At 36.0% G+C, this 19,113-nt stretch overlaps 1 protein-coding gene across 2 annotated transcripts in view; it reads right to left on the bottom strand.

The window, feature by feature from the left end:
- Positions 1-19,113, bottom strand: part of TMEM196 (transmembrane protein 196) — a 159,147-nt gene that overhangs the window by 90,694 nt on the left and 49,340 nt on the right. Inside the window, exon 1 of one of the 2 annotated variants that reach the window (XM_082693844.1) lies at positions 821-895. The exons of the other annotated variant lie outside the window; for it this stretch is intronic. The gene's annotated coding sequence lies outside the window, so the exon portion shown is untranslated. Of the gene's footprint in view, positions 1-820; positions 896-19,113 lie in introns of those variants that run through there. 2 annotated transcript variants of the gene reach the window in all.

The raw sequence follows: 19,113 nt of genomic DNA, 5'->3' as shown, positions 1-19,113 counted from the left end.
GATAAATTCTCTGTAATGAAACTTGACAGAAAAAGAATTTCAGTAAAATATTAATTCATAATCAAACTGTTGTTTCCTTGCAAAGGTGACTCAATGTTGTTGGCTATCCTCATAGCACCAAAATGGTCTTGACATCATCTGCATTTACCTGTTTTTCTTCTAATTTTCCAAGACCTGTGCCCTCCCTGACTAGCCCAACTATAACAGTAGCTTAGTACAAGGTAATTTCAAAGTCCATTTAATGTAGATAATAATTATGAATGATTTTGGCTTCAATTAGGGTGACACAGGATGCCATCATCTCTTGTAGGTCTATTAATTAACAGTATCTCAAAGAGGAGATATTTGTCAAATATTTATCAATCCAAATTTGTCAAATATTTCCTGAGTGACCTATATTATTTTTTCCCAGATGCTGACACAGGATCTGTAGGTACAAAAATGAACAATACTTTCTATCTGCCCTTACGATGTCCATAGTTATGTAAAGGAAACTGACTGTTCAAGGTGATATATACCAACAATATTATGTGCAACGGATTTTAGAGTGGAGACTCTATTTAGCAAGTCAGAAAGTCAAGAAATCTTCAAAGAAAAACTTAAATATGTTTTTAATTGATAACTGACAAATAAAAGTTTTATAGCCATCAGTCTGAGCATAGGCATGCCAGAGCATTGACAAGGCCCTGAAGGGTATTCAGGGACCTACCAGTGTTTTGATATTTCTAATGCCCAGGGGCTGGTGATAAGGCCCATCTCAAGATTCATTATTATTATTATTATTATTATTATTTTTTTTTTTGCACACTAAAAACATTACCTGGTTGGAAATCAGTCACTGAAGATATGTGACCTTGACAGAGAGAAGAGAGGACTGTGATTGGATAACCTTTCAGAGAGCACATCCAGGCAGCAGTGTAGATGAAAGACCTTAGGAAAGAGAGAATGAAAGCAGATGAGTTAGTGTCTGCTGCAATGCTAAGGTGACAGCTGATCAGTGTTTGAACTAAAGCAATGAAAGTGCAGAAGAAGAGAACAGAAAATTTGAAATCAATTTAAGAAATTAAAGTGACAGGACTTGGTGATTAATTGGCTATTGGGGTAGATTATAAAGGGAAGAGACATTCTAGAGGGACTCTTGGGTATTTTGGACACTGCATTAAGTGAGGAATTGCCTTCTACTGCTAGAAACAAAACGCCAGAAATAACAGTGGCTAAAATAAGTAGCAGCTCCTTTCTGTCTTCAGTGAGGCTGGTGTGAAGGTAAGCACCCTAGGACTAGACAATGGCAACACAGGGCTGGTGGAGACCTAGGCTCCTTTGATCTGCTGCTCTATCACCTGTTGTTGTTCTTCTCCATCAGATGTTCCGTTGTCCAAAGAATTGACAGAGCTACATTATTATTTTCATATGCCAGGCGGGGGCAGGAAGTGAAAAGGATCAAAATGAGCACAGCTTAGCCCTTTCCCTCCCTTTTAAAAGTCCCACAGAATTCCCACCTAACAACTTGAGTAAGTATCCCTTTGGCCAGAACTTAGCAACATAGTCACATCCCACAGCATGAAGTGTTGTATTTTATTTGAGCACTCAGCCACTCCGAATACTTAGTGCTGGGCTACTAAACAAGAAACAGATACTGGATAGACAACCAGTCTTTTGTGAGCATCTTGTAACCAACAAGAAAACGCATAGTGAAAGAAAATTAGGTGTGAGATAGAGAATAGGGAACGAGAGCTAAGGCGTTTACTTTCAGATATTTTGAATATAGTGCACTGTTGGTCTTAAGGAGCATACAGTCAATATCAGTCAGGTGTTCAAGTGTCCAATGGAAAACCCAACTCTTGGTTTAAAAGGAAAAGCAGAGTTAGCTATATTATCTTCAGAGTCACCTATAGTATGAAAATACTAAACAAAAGTCAAGAATTCCCGCTCTCATCAAGAGTATTAAAGCTGAAGACAGACATAAGTCGTGATAAAGGAGTCAGGTATAATAACCACATTAGAGTACATTATTACACGTCCCCAGAAGATTTTTTTCTTAATTTGAAGTGTCATAAGGAATATTCTCAAATACAAATCAGGCTGAGGTCAGTTATGGCTTCTGCTCTTAGGAAGGTATCTTAACCATGATCTTGAGTGAAACAGGATGACTCTGGATCAAGTGACTTTTTTTTTTTTTTTAAAGATTTTGTTTTTTTATTTGACACAGAGAGAGACAGAGATCACAAGTAGGCAGAGAGGCAGGCAGAGAGAGAGAGAGGGGAGGAAGCAGACTCCCCACTGAGCAGAGAGCCCTACATGGGGCTCGATCCCAGGGTCCTGGGACCTGAGCCGAAGGTAGAGGTTTTAACCCACTGAGCCACCCAGGTGCCCCAACTCTGGATCTTTTTTAAGTTGCACTATTGCTCTAGATTAATGAGAAACAGATACTCTCTCTACATTGTCTTATCTAAGTAGAAATCTCTGAAATGCTTACTACCAAGCTCTAGGCAATGGACTGAAGAAAAGTAAGGTCTAAAAGGATCTATGTTACCTGATAAATATGACTCAACTCATGTCCTTTCATCAGTCATTATGGAAATGAAAATAAATAGCCTATTACCTTGACATCCACATTCTTGTCAGAAACTTTTTCAAATCTATGGCAGGTAACAATAAAGCAAAGTTATGCCCCTGGCATGTGTGGGAATTCCTGGGTTTTTAAATACCCTATCATTTCAAAGAGTCAAAGCACTCTTTTTTTTTAAGTTGCATAGATGAATATGTTATATATTTACCTTTGTATCTTATGAAAGACCAAGCCTAGAACTATAGAGATGATATTTCCAATGAAAACTTTAAGACATAAGCCTAAAAACAGGTTGGTTGGGTGTGTTCTTTATGGCATATTAAGCTTTTTATTATTTGAAAATTTTATAATAAAAATGATTTCATGTATTACATGTTAATTGTTTTGATAAACAATTTCATTAGACTAAATACAGTTTTGTTCCTTTTATAATAATGGCTTAATTTTCAAGTACATTTTTATACCTTGCTTATTTTCTATAAACAATTCTGGTATAATGGGTCTCAGATATAAAGGTCAAAACTTGTTTAGGCTGGTTCCTAGATTAACATCATTTAGTTTCTTAAAAAGGTTTGGATTTTTCTGCAAGCTAAATTGGTCTTGGCTTATCAAATTTTGGAACTATAAGGAATGTTAATTTTAAAGTATTTTATTTCTCGAGAAATGATACCTCTCTGTGTTAGGATTAAAATTCAGTAGTGTTAAGTTATTGACTCTAGACCTAGTGCTGATTTTCAGTCATCATTTAACTAGTCTCTGTGGATGAGTCAATAAAAGAATGTGTGTGTGTGTGCGTGTGTGTGTTTAAATTCCTTAACTAGGAATTCAGAACATAATGACACTTTTCTAGTTATAAAAGATAAATGTATTCCTTGCTTACTTTCTCTTCCGTTTACTGTTGACTTTAATAATACTTAACAAACTGGTTATCCTTTAAAACATCAGTATAATCCTCTCATACTGGTAACTGGGTTTCATCAATCTTTTTAATAATATAATCTCTTTGGTAACATCATACTCTAAGCTTTAACGATGCAGTATTTAAAGAATTAAATAGAATCCCTCTGTAATATCCCTGATATAATGTGTAGCAGTAGTGTGCTCTAATCACTATATAATTTCCCCTGTAAGTAAATTCTTTCTAATCCTCAGGACCACATTTCTAAATCCTTAGAACTGTGCCTTCTGGAAAGGAATACTTTATTCCTTATTAAAAAGCTTTTCAAGAGCTTTTCCTCAAACAGATGATCAAGCTAAATAAAACAGAAAAGGTTAAAAGAAAAATATTTTATTATACTCATCAGCTATGAGTTCATGTTTTCTTCCTTTAGAAAATTTCAGTTGAAAAAATTTTTTTCACGTTCTCAAATACATAGTTATCTTCAGAAAACTTACTAAAAATAAGCCTAAATGATAATACAATAAGTCCCAAAGTTCAGTACAATTTTAAAGCTCAACTGAATAGAGTGCTTAGTTTAACTGTGTTGACTAATTCCATGACCCCTTGGGTTCAAACCTTGTGATTAAAATTATTTATCAGACATTTTACTGCTCTCTTTTCATTTAAAGAAAAATAAAATATTAAACATAATTGATTTTCTTAACTGATTAAGGACTTCATTGTGTCACTACGCTATAGCTCATGTGGTCACTTTCCTGCAGCGCTACAGACATGTAGATGAAGAAGATGCAAAAAAGGGACAGGTAAACTGTCATTTCATCTGTAAAAGCCTGTAATTCTTTTTTAAAATAAATTCTTGTGTGAATTTGTTCCTTTTACTTTTGTCCCTTTGACCTAAAATTAAAGCTAAAAACATTTTCATGAAGTTCCTTGGTCACGGAGTTTGAGTACATTGATGTATATGTCTGCAAATGAAATAATGGCTTAGACTTTCTTTATCTCCAGTTTCAGAGAAATCACATGCCTGGATTAAAGGGAACATGTCTGTTCATCTTCTGGTGAGTTTTATCTTAATGATTGCTTGTTGACTTCACTAGGATTGAATGTTAATGAGATCTGTTGCCATATTTCTGCATTATTTCCGCCGCTATTAAGATTCATCACCCTTCAGGTAGCTGTACCTGTGGTTTCTAAATTTCAAGCCTTTACTGAAGTTATCAGAAAGATAACAGCTAACCACTTGATTTTGGATGTCCGGCGTTCTGTCCTGTCATATGGAAAAGACTCAAGGGGAAATTAGCTGGTCACATGTAATAACATACTATACTGCAGATAAGGGAAAAATCCATCTGCTAAATCCAAAACCTTTACACAAAAGATAGCTCCAGGAAGGCCTCATTTGCTAAATGAGAAAGCAACTCAAGAACAACTGACAGCTGAGCATAACCCTTGGATTTCACGGCAACAGTTTTTTATACTGTCTGTGCTGCTATAACTGGAAGTGAGAACTATCCAGTTTAGAATTCTCCCCCTGACAGATGCCTTTCTGACATCCATGTTCATACCACCTGATCTACACACTTCTGCTTCTGTTGCTGCAATCCTTACAAACAGCTTTCAAACAATCTATCTTTCACCAGGCCTCAAATAGGATGCCTTAAAATATTTTGGACAAAAAAAGGCGACGTGTTTTACTTTTATTTTCATTTGAAAATAAAGTATCATTTTGGAGTCATTTGGGGTAAATGGTTCCAGGGTGTTTTTGTTTCTTTAGTTATATAAATGTATATATGTATATATATGTATATGTGTATGCACACATATATATACATATATATATTTCATATATATATATATTTTTTTTCAGAGTCTTCCAGTTCCTTTCAATCAATTACTCCTCCAATTATGAGCTTCCTCATTACAAGATCATCACAAGGGAAAATAATCTGATCCTGTTAGGGTCCACAAATTCAAGATAGGGAACGCCATATCAAGTAAATAAGAGATGATGTGTCAGGCTATTTTTCATGCATAGGGAGTATACATTTTAAGACTTTTCTGAATGAAACCATAGACATGAGAAGATGAAATCAGTTTCCTTTCTGAGCCGAGTCAGTAATCATGTAATCAAGCAGTTTTCATATTGTTAATTCATGCCTGAAAGAAAACAACGCCTTGGCAGAACACTGCATTGGGTGTACAGTGAGACTGTGCAGACGTTTTCTGACAGCTAATCAAAAGAGCAAATCTAAGGCTTTATAGGTATTAAAACATTTCCAACTTTTCTCTGAGGGCATAGAAAGAAAAAAGTAGATCATTAAACAACAAATATTTGAAGTTAGGTTTGATGAAAATGTCAAGGATTTTAAGTGGCCTCTGATACGTTTTTCAAGTTGGGATTTTAGTTTTATTTAACACTGAACTTTTCCCCTTCCTAAATATTCAATGATTGACTAAATAAATTTGAAATAAAAGAATAACTATCATATTTGAAAATGTAAAAGACTATTAATTAAAACTCTGAAGGTCTGTAATAAAGCAAGATATTAATTATAAGCATGCTTAATATTAAAATATAATTGCAATAAACTAGCAAATTGTGAATGTAAATACAAGATACAAATCTCTTTTCTTGCAAAGGATTGATCTAATCTGTCATGTTTTTAAGATGGATATTTGCTGTGAATGGCCCTACAGTTGTACGATGACTTTCCTTTACTTACTAATAAGCATTTAGAATGTTTTTGTTATCTCAGAAAGTAACAAGAGTGGAGTTACAGATTTTATTTTTTCAAACATGGTTTTTAAAATTTAATTTTTAAATTTTTTATATGGCTCTTTGTTGGACCCAGGCTCTGAGATCTGTCGGATTGATAGAATCCTGGGTCATCTCAAATATAATGCTGTACTTACAGGCTAAGGATGGAGACGAGACAACAGAAGAGATTTATACGCCTTTGACCCCCGTTATTTAATGGAATTGATTGGACTGCAGTGCGATGGGAAGAGGCAATAGTGAAATGACACTAGAGAATATGTTGTAATACTAAGGCTTTAAAAATCTTTTCCTGCCTTTCCTGCATGGAATAGAAATTACCATGTAGTCAAGGAAAACTCTTAAGAGTCTTCAAATCTCCTTGACCTTTTCTGATCTATAATATCTTGCAACTCCAAGCAGCCATAGCTACATGGGAGATGACCCCATACAGAGAGGAGAAAACAGCAAGACAGAGAAATTGTGAGCAATTATTGCAAGATGTCCCAGAGACAATCTTGACTCCACCTATTATCGTGGGGGTTGTCTAAGAGGAATGCCCATCTACCTCAGGGCCTGAATAGTCAGGCATGCTAATCAGAGAAAATGAGAGTTTTCAGGATGCCATAACAAATACCTTCCTTCTTCTTAGTTGCCTCCAACTAGGTACTCCTTCTCTACACCCCATTAGCAAAACAAGCCACCAAATAAAACTAGAGAAGGGATACACTTCCTTTTCCTCTTTTGAAAAGGATGATACTTTCACGGAAACCCCCATAATATTTAACAAGTACTTATGTGACAGTAACAGAACTGCAGAATTTTCTTTGTGAAGATTAAAAAAGGAGTAGGGAAAAAAAGACTGAACCTATCACCTTAAACTGACCTGATCTATCCGGCTGCTCAACAGTTGATAGCCCCTCGAGACTGGAGTTGAGAGTACACACTGTCTAGCATCTGGTTATCAGGTGGTCTGTTAAAATGAAGAGTAAGTTCACACAAAATTTGCAAAATGAACCACATTTCCCAACGGAAAGATAAAAAAAAACAGTCAAACAACACGTTCTTGCACACTTGGGAGATGAATGTATTCTCTGTCTTCTGGCCCCCTGATGAGGCCCTTGCCTGAGAAATTTATTCAAAGGTGAGAGCAAATCCATCTGACAGAAAGATCAGTCTGGTTTGTAGCTGAATTTGACCACACAGTCCTGTTTGTAACACAGACCCTGGACTATGTAGAGCTCTAGACATCGCGTGTTACTCTAAAGGTGTTCAACGCCTGGGCATATGGGATATTTACGTATTGTTCATGCCAGGTTTGTGTTGCCATTCTGGCAAACCCCCTATTTTGAGTGTCACTAAAATTCACCAACTGATTTCCAACTGTCTTTATGTTGATGTTCCCTCTGGTGTATGTTTGGTTATTTGAAACCCCTTGATGGTGAAGCCATGTGCTTCATTGCTTCAAACACTACCTCAGGTGTGAATTAGAGTCAATTTAACCCACACATTATTCTACTTTTTTGCCACAGTACTTTTAAAACAAGTTACCAGTATAATATTTAGGCAAAGTTTCTATAGTACAGAAGAAGGGAAACTTATTCTGAGGAATCAAATGAAATAAATCAAAAGAAGGAAGAAACTTAATAATATGCAACATAGAATATCAGGGATATTCAAGGGTAAATTAAATCTATCAAAGAGAATAATCTGAGATCAAGAAAGAGTGCCTCATTAAAAAATAAAATTATTGAATTTAAATGTACAATGGAGACCATGAAAAATGGATAATATGGAAAATTAAGCCCATGAATTAGAAGGATAATTGAAAGAATACTCCCAGAACACAGCAGAAAAGGGGAAGAGAGAAATAAAAGGGAAAAAAAGAAATAGAAGACCTGAGTGATTCAAAATACCTGTAATATAAAATTCAGAACATGAGAACAGAGTAGTTTTTACTATTTAGGAAATCCAAAATTGCCAACTGAATATTTGTTCAACAACTATTCATGCTTATAATTAAACTCAAGAAGTCTAATTTTAATGCAAAATTGGGGGTGCCTGGATGGCTCAGTCAGTTGCATGTCCAACTTTTGATTTGGCTCAGGTCATGGTTGTGAGATTGAGACCCTCGAGGGGCTCCGCGAAGTGGGGAGTCTCTTGGGTACTCTCTCTCCCTCTCCCGCTGCCCCTCCCCTGCTCTCGCTCCCTCTCTCAAATAAATAAATAAATCTTAAAGAAAAATATTTTTAATGTAGAATTTGAATAATGGTTGTCATTCTAGATCTGTACTGTCCAACATGGTAACTACATGTTACAGCTGGCTGTTGAGCACATCTAACTCAAACTGAGATGTAGTGTAAATGTGAAATTCATGCTGATTTTAGGACTAAGTATGAAAACAATATGAAATATTAGTTAAAATATTTAACATTGTTTATATGATGAAATGACTATATGATTGATATGTTGAGTTAAAATACCTTACTAAAATTTATTCATCTGTTTCTTTTCACTTTTTCAATGTATCTGTTAGGAAATATTTTTATTGGACAGTGCTGCTCTAGACAATACTATCTTGCCTTGGAAACATTTTGTTGCTCTTATTTAGAATTACTTTCAAAGCCTTGGGGCACATTCCTGGGAAAACTTTAGAAGCAAATTTCACTTGAATGTGGACTGGATCTTGGAAAATAGTCAAAAGTCATTTTGAACTAGGCCTGTTAAATGAGGTGGTGATAAAATTGGATAACATGAGGAGTCAAAATCAAAGTTCAGCAGCTAAATATTGAATCTTCTAATTTTGAGTGACTCATAAGTTGGATTGTAGTACATCTCTTCAGACTTCAATTTTCCTCTTCTATAAAATTAGAAGTTTCTACTACCCTGTTTTGAAGGTTTCTTAAGCTCTCTTACAATTTTGCAAATAATTTCATTTTAGCCTTAATGTTACAAGGTTGCAGAACTGGTTTTGGAATCTGTTGAAATACCTAAAGAATTTATATTTTAGCCATTTTTCAAATCCATTGATGGCACTGTTCTCCACTGAGAATAGAGACTTTAACCATTATAAAACAGGCCCACTAAGGCAAGCATTTCCTATTCTTTCTTTCCCTTTTGTGTGTTATTTCACTGGGCCCTCTCTTTGTAAATGAAATAAAGAATTACATACCCACACACTATACTTATTCATCCCTATAAAGACCCTTTAGAGTTCAGAAAACAGTTCCTTCACTTTTCCTTTTTTTCAACTATTTTGATTAATAACAGATAATTTTCTTTTCTTTTTTTTTTTAATATAATTTTTTATTTTTTATAAACATATATTTTTATCCCCAGGGGTACAGGTCTGTGAATCACCAGGTTTACACACTTCACAGCACTCACCAAAACACATACCCTCCCCAATGTCCATAATACCACCCCCTTCTCCCAAACTCCCTCCCCCCAGCAAACCTCAGTTTGTTTTGTGAGATTAAGAGTCCCTTATGGTTTGTCTCCCTCCCAATCCCATCTTCTTTCATTTATTCTTCTCGTACCCACTTAAGCCCCCATGTTGCATCACCACTTCCTCATATCAGGGAGATCATATGATAGTTGTCTTTCTCTGCTTGACTTATTTCGCTAAGCATGATACGCTCTAGTTCCATCCATGTTGTCGCAAATGGCAAGATTTCATTTCTTTTGATGGCTGCATAGTATTCCATTGTGTATATATACCACATCTTCTTGATCCATTCATCTGTTGATGGACATCTAGGTTCTTTCCATAGTTTGGCTATTGTGGACATTGCTGCTATAAAAATTCGAGTACACGTGCCCCTTTGGATCACTACGTTTGTATCTTTAGGGTAAATACCCAATAGTGCAATTGCTGGGTCATAGGGACAAATAATCCAATCAAGAAATGGGCAGAGGACATGAACAGACATTTCTGCAAAGAAGACATCCAGATGGCCAACAGACACATGAAAAAGTGCTCCATATCACTCGGCATCAGGGAAATACAAATCAAAACCACAATGCGATATCACCTCACACCAGTCAGAATGGCTAAAATCAACAAGTCAGGAAATGACAGATGCTGGCGAGGATGCGGAGAAAGGGGAACCCTCCTACACTGTTGGTGGGAATGCAAGCTGGTGCAGCCACTCTGGAAAACAGCATGGAGGTTCCTCAAAATGTTGAAATTAAAGGCATCCAAATCGGCAAAGAAGAAGTCAAATTATCACTCTTCGCAGATGATATGATACTATATGTGGAAAACCCAAAAGACTCCACTCCAAAACTGCTAGAACTTATACAGGAATTCAGTAAAGTGTCAGGTTATAAAATCAATGCACAGAAATCAGTTGCATTTCTCTACACCAACAGCAAGACAGAAGAAAGGGAAATTAAGGAGTCAATCCCATTTACAATTGCACCCAAAACCATAAGATACCTAGGAATAAACCTAACCAAAGAGACACAGAATCTATACTCAGAAAACTATAAAGTACTCATGAAAGAAATTGAGGAAGACACAAAGAAATGGAAAAATGTTCCATGCTCCTGGATTGGAAGAATAAATATTGTGAAAATGTCTATTCTACCTAAAGCAATCTACACATTTAATGCAATTCCTATCAAAGTACCATCCATCTTTTTCAAAGAAATGGAACAAATAATTCTAAAATTTATATGGAACCAGAAAAGACCTCGAATAGCTAAAGGGATATTGAAAAAGAAAGCCAACGTTGGTGGCATCACAATCCCGGACTTCAAGCTCTATTACAAAGCTGTCATCATCAAGACAGCATGGTACTGGCACAAAAACAGACCCATAGATCAATGGAACAGAATAGAGAGCCCAGAAATAGACTCTCAACTCTATGGTCAACTAATCTTCGACAAAGCAGGAAAGAATGTCCAATGGAAAAAAGACAGCCTCTTCAATAAATGGTGCTGGGAAAATTGGACAGCCACATGCAGAAAAATGAAATTGGACCATTTCCTTACACCACACACAAAAATAGACTCAAAATGGATGAAGGACCTCAATGTGCGAAAGGAATCCATCAAAATCCTTAAGTAGAACACAGGCAGCAACCTCTTTGACCTCAGCCGCAGCAACATCTTCCTAGGAACAACGCAAAAGGCAAGGGAAGCAAGGGCAAAAATGAACTATTGGGATTTCATCAGGATCAAAAGCTTTTGCACAGCAAAGGAAACAGTTAACAAAATCAAAAGACAACTGACAGAATGGGAGAAGATATTTACAAACGACATATCAGATAAAGGACTAGTGTCCAGAATCTATAAAGAACTTAGCAAACTCAACACCCAAAGAATAACAGATAATTTTCTTTGCATTTGATTTATTGAGCCTATGTAGTTATACTATTTGTCTTATATTTTGATAATTGTTGCTTGGATGATGTTAACTATAAACACTTCAATAAGAACTGAAAAGAATAAAATTATTTTAAATGGTATTTAGAGAAAAGTCTTTCAAAACTAGGTGAATAGATTTATAAAGGTAATAAATCTTTTGGTCTTTTTCCATGTGGTTCTGGCAGAATTTGCAGTAGAAAAATAAATAAAATTCTTCCACTGCAAATGTATCTGTTATGTCTCTAAGCAGGAATGTGCTTTTTAATAAAACACTGAATGTGCATATGCTGTTTTGTCAAATAACCTAAGGTTAAAAATACATATTCAGTCATAACCTCAAATGCTCTGAAGCTTTCCCCTCCATTTTGAATGAAGTCTACTACAATCCTACATTTTTTTTCAAGGACTCTAGGGAAAAAGCTGTATTCTTCACATACTCTGTGTGGTTTATGTGTTTTTGGCTGGTACAAAGGTTTTTCATATGGCCTCTAATAACATGAAGCCATTTCGCACTGAATAAAAACTATCAAAGGCATTTGTTAATGAATTATTTAATTTATTAAACATTAAATAAATATTAATTCTGGACATAGTAATAGGCATTTTATCTGTGACCTGAGATTATCTAATCTTCAAGATAAATTTCAGTTCTATCTCAATGTGATAATTAAGCAAGTTGGAAAAACAATTCTGAAACACAGTAGGGGCTCACAAAATACTTGTTGAATAAATGAACCATTGAACTCTGTTGTAATAATACAAATAACTAATGTTTATTAAGTGCCTGTTCTGTACCAGACACCATGTAAGAATGTGATGTAATTTAACAGATATAACAAGTTTTCACAAGTTATATATTTTTAAGTTTTTATTATAATCATGGCTAGTTAATATATAGTGCTGTAATAGTTTTAGGAGGACAATTTAGTGGTTCTACATGTTTGTACAAAACCCTGTGCTCACCGAAAGTATACTCCTCGATCCCCATCACTGAGTCACCTCCCACTGGTAACCACCAGTTTGTTCTCTATAACTAAGAGTCTGTTCCTTCCTTTGTCTCTCTTTATTTTTTCCCCTTTGTTTTCTTAAATTCCACATATGAGTGAAATTATATGGTATTTTTCTTTCTCTTAGCATTTTACTTAGCATTTTACTCTCTAGCATTTTACTTCTAGCTTGATTCATGTCATTACAAATGGCAAGATTTCATTCTTTGTTATGGCTGAATAGTGTGTGTGTGTGTGTGTGTGTGACTTCTTCGCCCATTCATCAGTTGATGGACACCTGGGCTGCTTTTGTATCTTGGCTTTTGTGAATAATGTTGCTATAAACATACGGTGCACGTATCCCTTTGAATTAGTGTTCTTGTATTCTTAGGGTAAATACTTAGTAGTCCAATTGCGAGAGTATAGAACAGTTCTATTTTTAAATTTTTGAGGAACCTCCATACTGTTTTCCACAGTGGCTGCACCAGTTTGCATTCATACCAACAGTATAAGAGAATTCCTTTTTCTCCACATCTTCACCAATACCTGCTGTTTCTTGTCTTGTTGATTCCAGCCCTTCTGACAGGTGTCATCTCATGAGGTGATAATTCATTGTAGTTTGGATATGTATTTCTCTGATGATGAGCCTCTTTTCATGTGTCTGCTGGCCATCTGGATGTCTTCTTGGGAGAAATGTGTGTTCATCTTTTCTGCCCATTTTTTTTTTTCTTTTTTAAAAAGATGTCATTCAGGGCACCTTGGTGGCTCAGTGGGTTAAGCCGCTGTCTTCGGCTCAGGTCATGATCTCAGGGTCCTGGGATCGAGTCCCGCATCGGGCTCTCTGCTCAGCAGGGAGCCTGCTTCCCTCTCTCTCTCTCTGCCTGCCTCTCCGTCTACTTGTGATTTCTGTCAAATAAATAAATAAAATCTTAAAAAAAAAGATGTCATTCATTCATTCATTCATTCATAGATCCTGTGCATGAGTGGGGGGAAGAACAAAGAGGGGGGAGTCCTTGATCTCACAACCCTGATTCATGACCTGAGCTGAAATCAAGAGTAGGTCACTTAACTGACTGAGCCATCTGGGCACCCCTCTTCTGCCCATTTTTAATTGGATTATTTGTTTTCTGGGTGTTGAATTTTATATGTTCCTTATATATTTTGGATATCAATAGTAAATGACATCAGATATGTCATTTGCAAATACTTTGTCCCATTCTGTAGGCTGCCTTTTAATTTTGTTGTTTGTTTCCTTCACTGTGCACAAATTTTTTCTTTTGATATAGTTCCAATGTTTGCATTGCTATGGCTGATGTTAAAGAAATTACTACCTGTGATCTAGGATTTTTATGGTTTCAGCTCTCACACTCAGGTCTTTAATCCATTGTGAATTTATTTTTGTGTGTGGTGTAAGAAAGTAGTCCAGTCTCCCCAACACCGTTTGTTGAAGACTCTCTTTTTCCCATTGCATATTCTTTCCTACTTTATTGAAGAATAATTGACCATATAATTGTGGGCTCCTTTCTGGATTTTCTACTCTATTTTATTGATATATATATCTATTTCTATGTCACTACCTTACTTTTTTGATTACTACAGCTGTGAATATAACTTGAAGTCTGGAATTGTGATGCCTCCAGCTTTGTTATTCTTTTTCAAGGTTGCTTTGGCTCACTGGGATCTTTTGTGGTTCCATACAAATTTTTAAGATTGTTTGTTATAGGTCTGTGAAAAATGTTGGTGGCATTTTGATAGGGATTGCCTTAAATGTGTAGATTGTTTTGGGTAGAATAGACATTTTATCAATACTTGGTTTTCCAATCCATGAGCATGAAATGTCTTTCCATTTCTTTGTGTTGTCTTGAATTTCTTTCATCAGTGTTTTATACCTTTCAGAGTACAGGTATTTCACCTCTTTGGTTAGGTTTATTTGTAGGTATCTTATTGTTTTTGTAGCAATAGTAAATTGGATTTTGCTGTCTCTCAGAGGTTTTGGATCACCATATTTTGCTTCCATGTAATTTTTAATTTCTTCTTTGATTTCCTGGTTGATCTATTCATTATTTGGTGCCACATTATTTTAACCTCCCAGTATTTGTAATCTTTCCGTGTGTGTGTGTGTGTGTGTGTGTGTGTGTTTGACTTTTAGTTTCATGGCGTTGTGGTCAGAAAGTTCCATTCATGAATGGAATTACTTCAATCTTCTTGAGTTTGTTGAGGTATTTTTTTGTTACACAAGTTATATATTACCCTAATTTGACATATGAGGAAAGGAGGTGCAGACAAGTTAGATAACTGACTTAGGGTCGCACAGGTCATAAATGATGGTTTTGGAATTTAGATCTAGGTCCAAAAAACTATAAAGATGATCACTGAAGGCACCTGACATTGTCATCCTAACACCATGATGTTCTGACATGGCATCATGTCAAGACACATCCAGGTATGGTCAGCTAATTATAGATTATGATCAAGCATGGGTGGTTGAGAATGAAATTTGATCACCAAAATGGTAGAGGCAGTAAAGAATTGACTCAGAGTAAGTTCAGTACTCCAGCCAGACCACATTATCCAATGTTAATGATCATAATATGCTGACACTGATTTTACTATATAGTTCACATATTTGAATGTGCACAAGAAATATATTGTATTGATTTTCTATCGTTGCTGTAAAAAATGCCACAAATTTCATGGCTTAAAATAACACAAATTTATTATCTTACTGTTCTTCAGGTTAGAAGCTCTAAAATCAAAGTGTTGGCAGGGATGCATGTTTTTCTGGAGGCTCTAGAGGAGAAATTCTAAATCTGTAGTTTGTTGAGGAATGGATGTTGTACTTTAGCAACTGTTTAATCATGAATGGATGTTGTACTTTATCCAATTTTTTTTTTCTGTTGCATCTGTTGAAAGGATCATATGGTTCTAGAGGCTACTGGCATCCCTTACCTGTGGCCTCCTTTTACCATCTTCAAAGCCAGTAGCAGTGGGTTGAGACAGTCTCATATCATATCATTTTGACTCTGTTTCCACTGTCACACACCTTTCTCTGATTTCTTCTGCCTTCTTTTTCTACACTCAAAACCCCTTGTGATTGAGCCCATTTGGATAATCCAATATAATTTCTGCATCTTGAGATCCTAATGATAGTCACATACACAATGTCTCTTTTGGCACAGGTTTCAAATATTAGAGCATGGCTATCTTTGAGAAATTGTAATTTTATCTAACATATACTAGATAAGGTATCAGTGTCCTTCACTGTTAGTATTCAGTATCACCATCAATATTCACTATCAGTACCACTATTCACTATCATTATTCATTATTCTTTGCTTTTGTCTTTTGTTTCTTGAATTTATAAACTGTTAAGACTTGGTTACCTGAAAGACAGATTGAGATTCTGAGATTTTGAAAGGAGACTTTCTAGGATCAACACTAGTCAGTGAGTGAAGTACACAGGATAGAAGGTGAACTGTAATGTAATCACACAAAGGTCATGGTAGTCCCATGCAAAACTGTGGAGTTGGTGTCCTTCAAAGTTCTATCACCTTGAGGCAGATGCCCAGATTTTGATATCCCTGCATCAACCAGTCACTGGAAACAGGCTGCTTCTCCAAGCCTCCCCACAGCTGGTGTGGTATAGGGACTAAGCTAAGATCCTCAGCAACCAACATTCACATTATCTGGGAAAATGAGTGTCACCATCCTGAATGGACTCTGCAAAGCATCCACTAAACAAACTAATCCAATTCAAGAGCAATATTTTATGCCATGCTTTTTGTCACTATTCTTCATTGTAGGAAAATCCTGGAAAAGCTACTCTGAGTTAAATATATTCATCAAGGAGCAGTAGAACCCAGTATTCATACATTTAGTTGAACTTAGTTTCTTGCTCCCCTCTGGCATATCCTTTGGCATAATCTACCCCTGCAAACACACCATTTATGATTTTTCCTGTTGTTTTTTTTCCTAGCTGCAAAGTGACACTTTAAATAAAATGATGTCTTTTACCAGTGCTAATACATTTAATTAGATAAATTATTTGATGGACACTTTCCTAAAACAAGACAAATGCCACTTTCAATGTTGCAATTACTCATCTGTATTTAAGCTGTGAAAATGTGTTATCATCTTCCTTCCAGGATGATTTTTTGGATAATAAAGGAAAAACATTCTTAATGTTATATTACCTCAGATCCCTTATTTAATTCAGATATTGCATGGAGTACTGGGTCCTATATATAAACAATAAATCATGGAACACTATATCAAAAACTCATGATGTATGGTGAATAACATAATAAAATAAAATTTTAAAAAACTGAAAAAAAAGACATGAACAGTAAGAAAAGGGGGGCAGTAATTTTCTATCAAACAATCGCCAAAAGAAAAATAATCTCACCCTTCTTTCCTTAGATGTATCTGTGTGAAGAGCTCCAGGAAAGAAGAGGAATAGAATAGGAATAAAAAGTGTCAAGGAATTAACACCCACTGTGACTCAGACTTAATATTTTTATCTTTTGGGAACCTGAGAAAAATTTTTTGAGGGCCCAGTTTCTTGGAAATATAGCTGTCAGCAGTTCTGGAGCCCCTGGGCAGTTATAGGTCATTTTTTAGCTTCCATGTAAATGAGGTAATCAGGTAGAAAGTGTACTTAAGTAAACTGTATGACAGAGAAAAAAATAAAACAAAGATTTCTCATTTTAACTTTCAGAAAGAAGTTAAACATTCTTGACATCCTAGGCAATCAATGATTCATCGATAAAAAAAATCATTTGGGCGTGGATGCTGGTAAAATACAAATCATTTTTAAATTTTTTACTGTTTGCAAAGAAAAGGGAAAAAAGATATTCATTGATTTGTTTTTATTCTCTCATTGATAAATAATATGCTAAAAACCCATAACAACTTGACATTATGGCATACAAGGGTGTATTAGTTTCCTAGGGCTGTCATAACAAAGTACTTCGCAATTAGATGGCTTAAAATCACAGTAATTTATTGTCTCATAGTTCTGAAAGCTAGAAGTCCAGAATCAATGTGTCAGCAGAGTTGGTTCCATCTAAGTGCTCTGGGAGAGAATCTATCCCACGCCTTTCTCTCAGCTCCTGGGAATTCCTTGGTTTGTAGATGCATCACTCCAATCTCTGCTTCTGTCTTCACATGGTGTTCTCTCTGTGAGTTTCTATGTCCAAATCCCTTCTTCTCATAAGGACACTAATGGCAAGGATTAGGGTGTACCTTAATGACTGCATCTTAACCATTTCATTGATTAGAATTCTGTCTCATGGCTCTCTCTTCCTGGGATTGAGTCCAGGAAGTGTAGTCTAGCTGTGTGCTAAAGAAGAAGAGGAAATATGTTTGTTGTCCCACAAACCAACTCTACCTCAGGTGTTTATGTATGAGGCAGTTGATTATCTCGGACACCAATCTATGAGATCCTGTGCCCCAGATTCTTCACCCTTAGCATTTTAATGGCTTATTCTCTCAAAGAAATGTGGGGAATTTTATGTCGACCTCTATAGTCAATCTACTACAGACTCTGACCTTCTACACGGAAATATTGTGAGAAATCGTTAGAAGGAGGAAATTAGAGAAGAAAAGCAGCTGCCGAAGCCTGGCTTTTCATGGATTTACTCTTCAGTTCTGTGAGCATTTTTTTGATCACCTACTTTGTGCAAGCACTGAGAATAAAAATATTAATAGGACATAGACCCTGCATAGTCTAAAAAAAGAACTCAACCATGTTCTTACATTGGGATCCTACAGGCAGCTTTAAAATTTTTTTGATGATCTGACTCCACCCTAAGACAATTAAATCAGAATCACTGGGGAAGAGAGCAGGCATTGGTACTGTTTAAAAGCTACTCAAGGAAGTTTAATGTCCAGACAAGGCTCAGAATGAACTCCTCACTGTTTAGACCTTCCAGACAAGTTTCTTACAAATTTTACCTATGGGCTATAAATGTGGCTGAGGAAAGCCACAAACCCCATTTACCAGATTTAAATCCAGAACCATAAAGGAGCACCCTTCATGTGGCCCAGCCGTTAGAATTCGTGCTTTAATCACACTCTTTTTTTTTTTTTTTTTTTAAGATTTTATTTATTTATCAGAGAGAGAGGGGGGAGAGAGCAAGCACAGGCAGACAGAATGGCAGGCAGAGGCAGAGGGAGAAGCAGGCTCCCTGCTGATCAAGGAGCCCGATATGGGACTCGATCCCAGGACGCCGGGATCGTGACCTGAGCCGAAGACAGCTGCTTAACCAACTGAGCCACCCAGGCGTCCCTTTAATCACACTCTTAAAGAACTTTTTCAGATCCTTTCCTCTTTGACTTCCTTCCTTCCCCTTACTCTCAGCTGGTGAACTTTCTCCTTCACTGAGAAAATATAAACAATTGGGAGGGAACCTCTACAGACTCACAAATTCAACAATTAAAATTGACAAATTCAACCATTTATCAGTCTCTGTACCCACACATAATGATATACCATATCGAATTTGGTCACAAAACCAGAAATTGCTTT

Source organism: Mustela nivalis, assembly GCF_964662115.1.
Source record: "Mustela nivalis genome assembly, chromosome: 12".
Taxonomy (NCBI): Eukaryota; Metazoa; Chordata; class Mammalia; order Carnivora; family Mustelidae; genus Mustela; species Mustela nivalis.
This window is presented reverse-complemented; position numbering and strand designations above follow the sequence as displayed.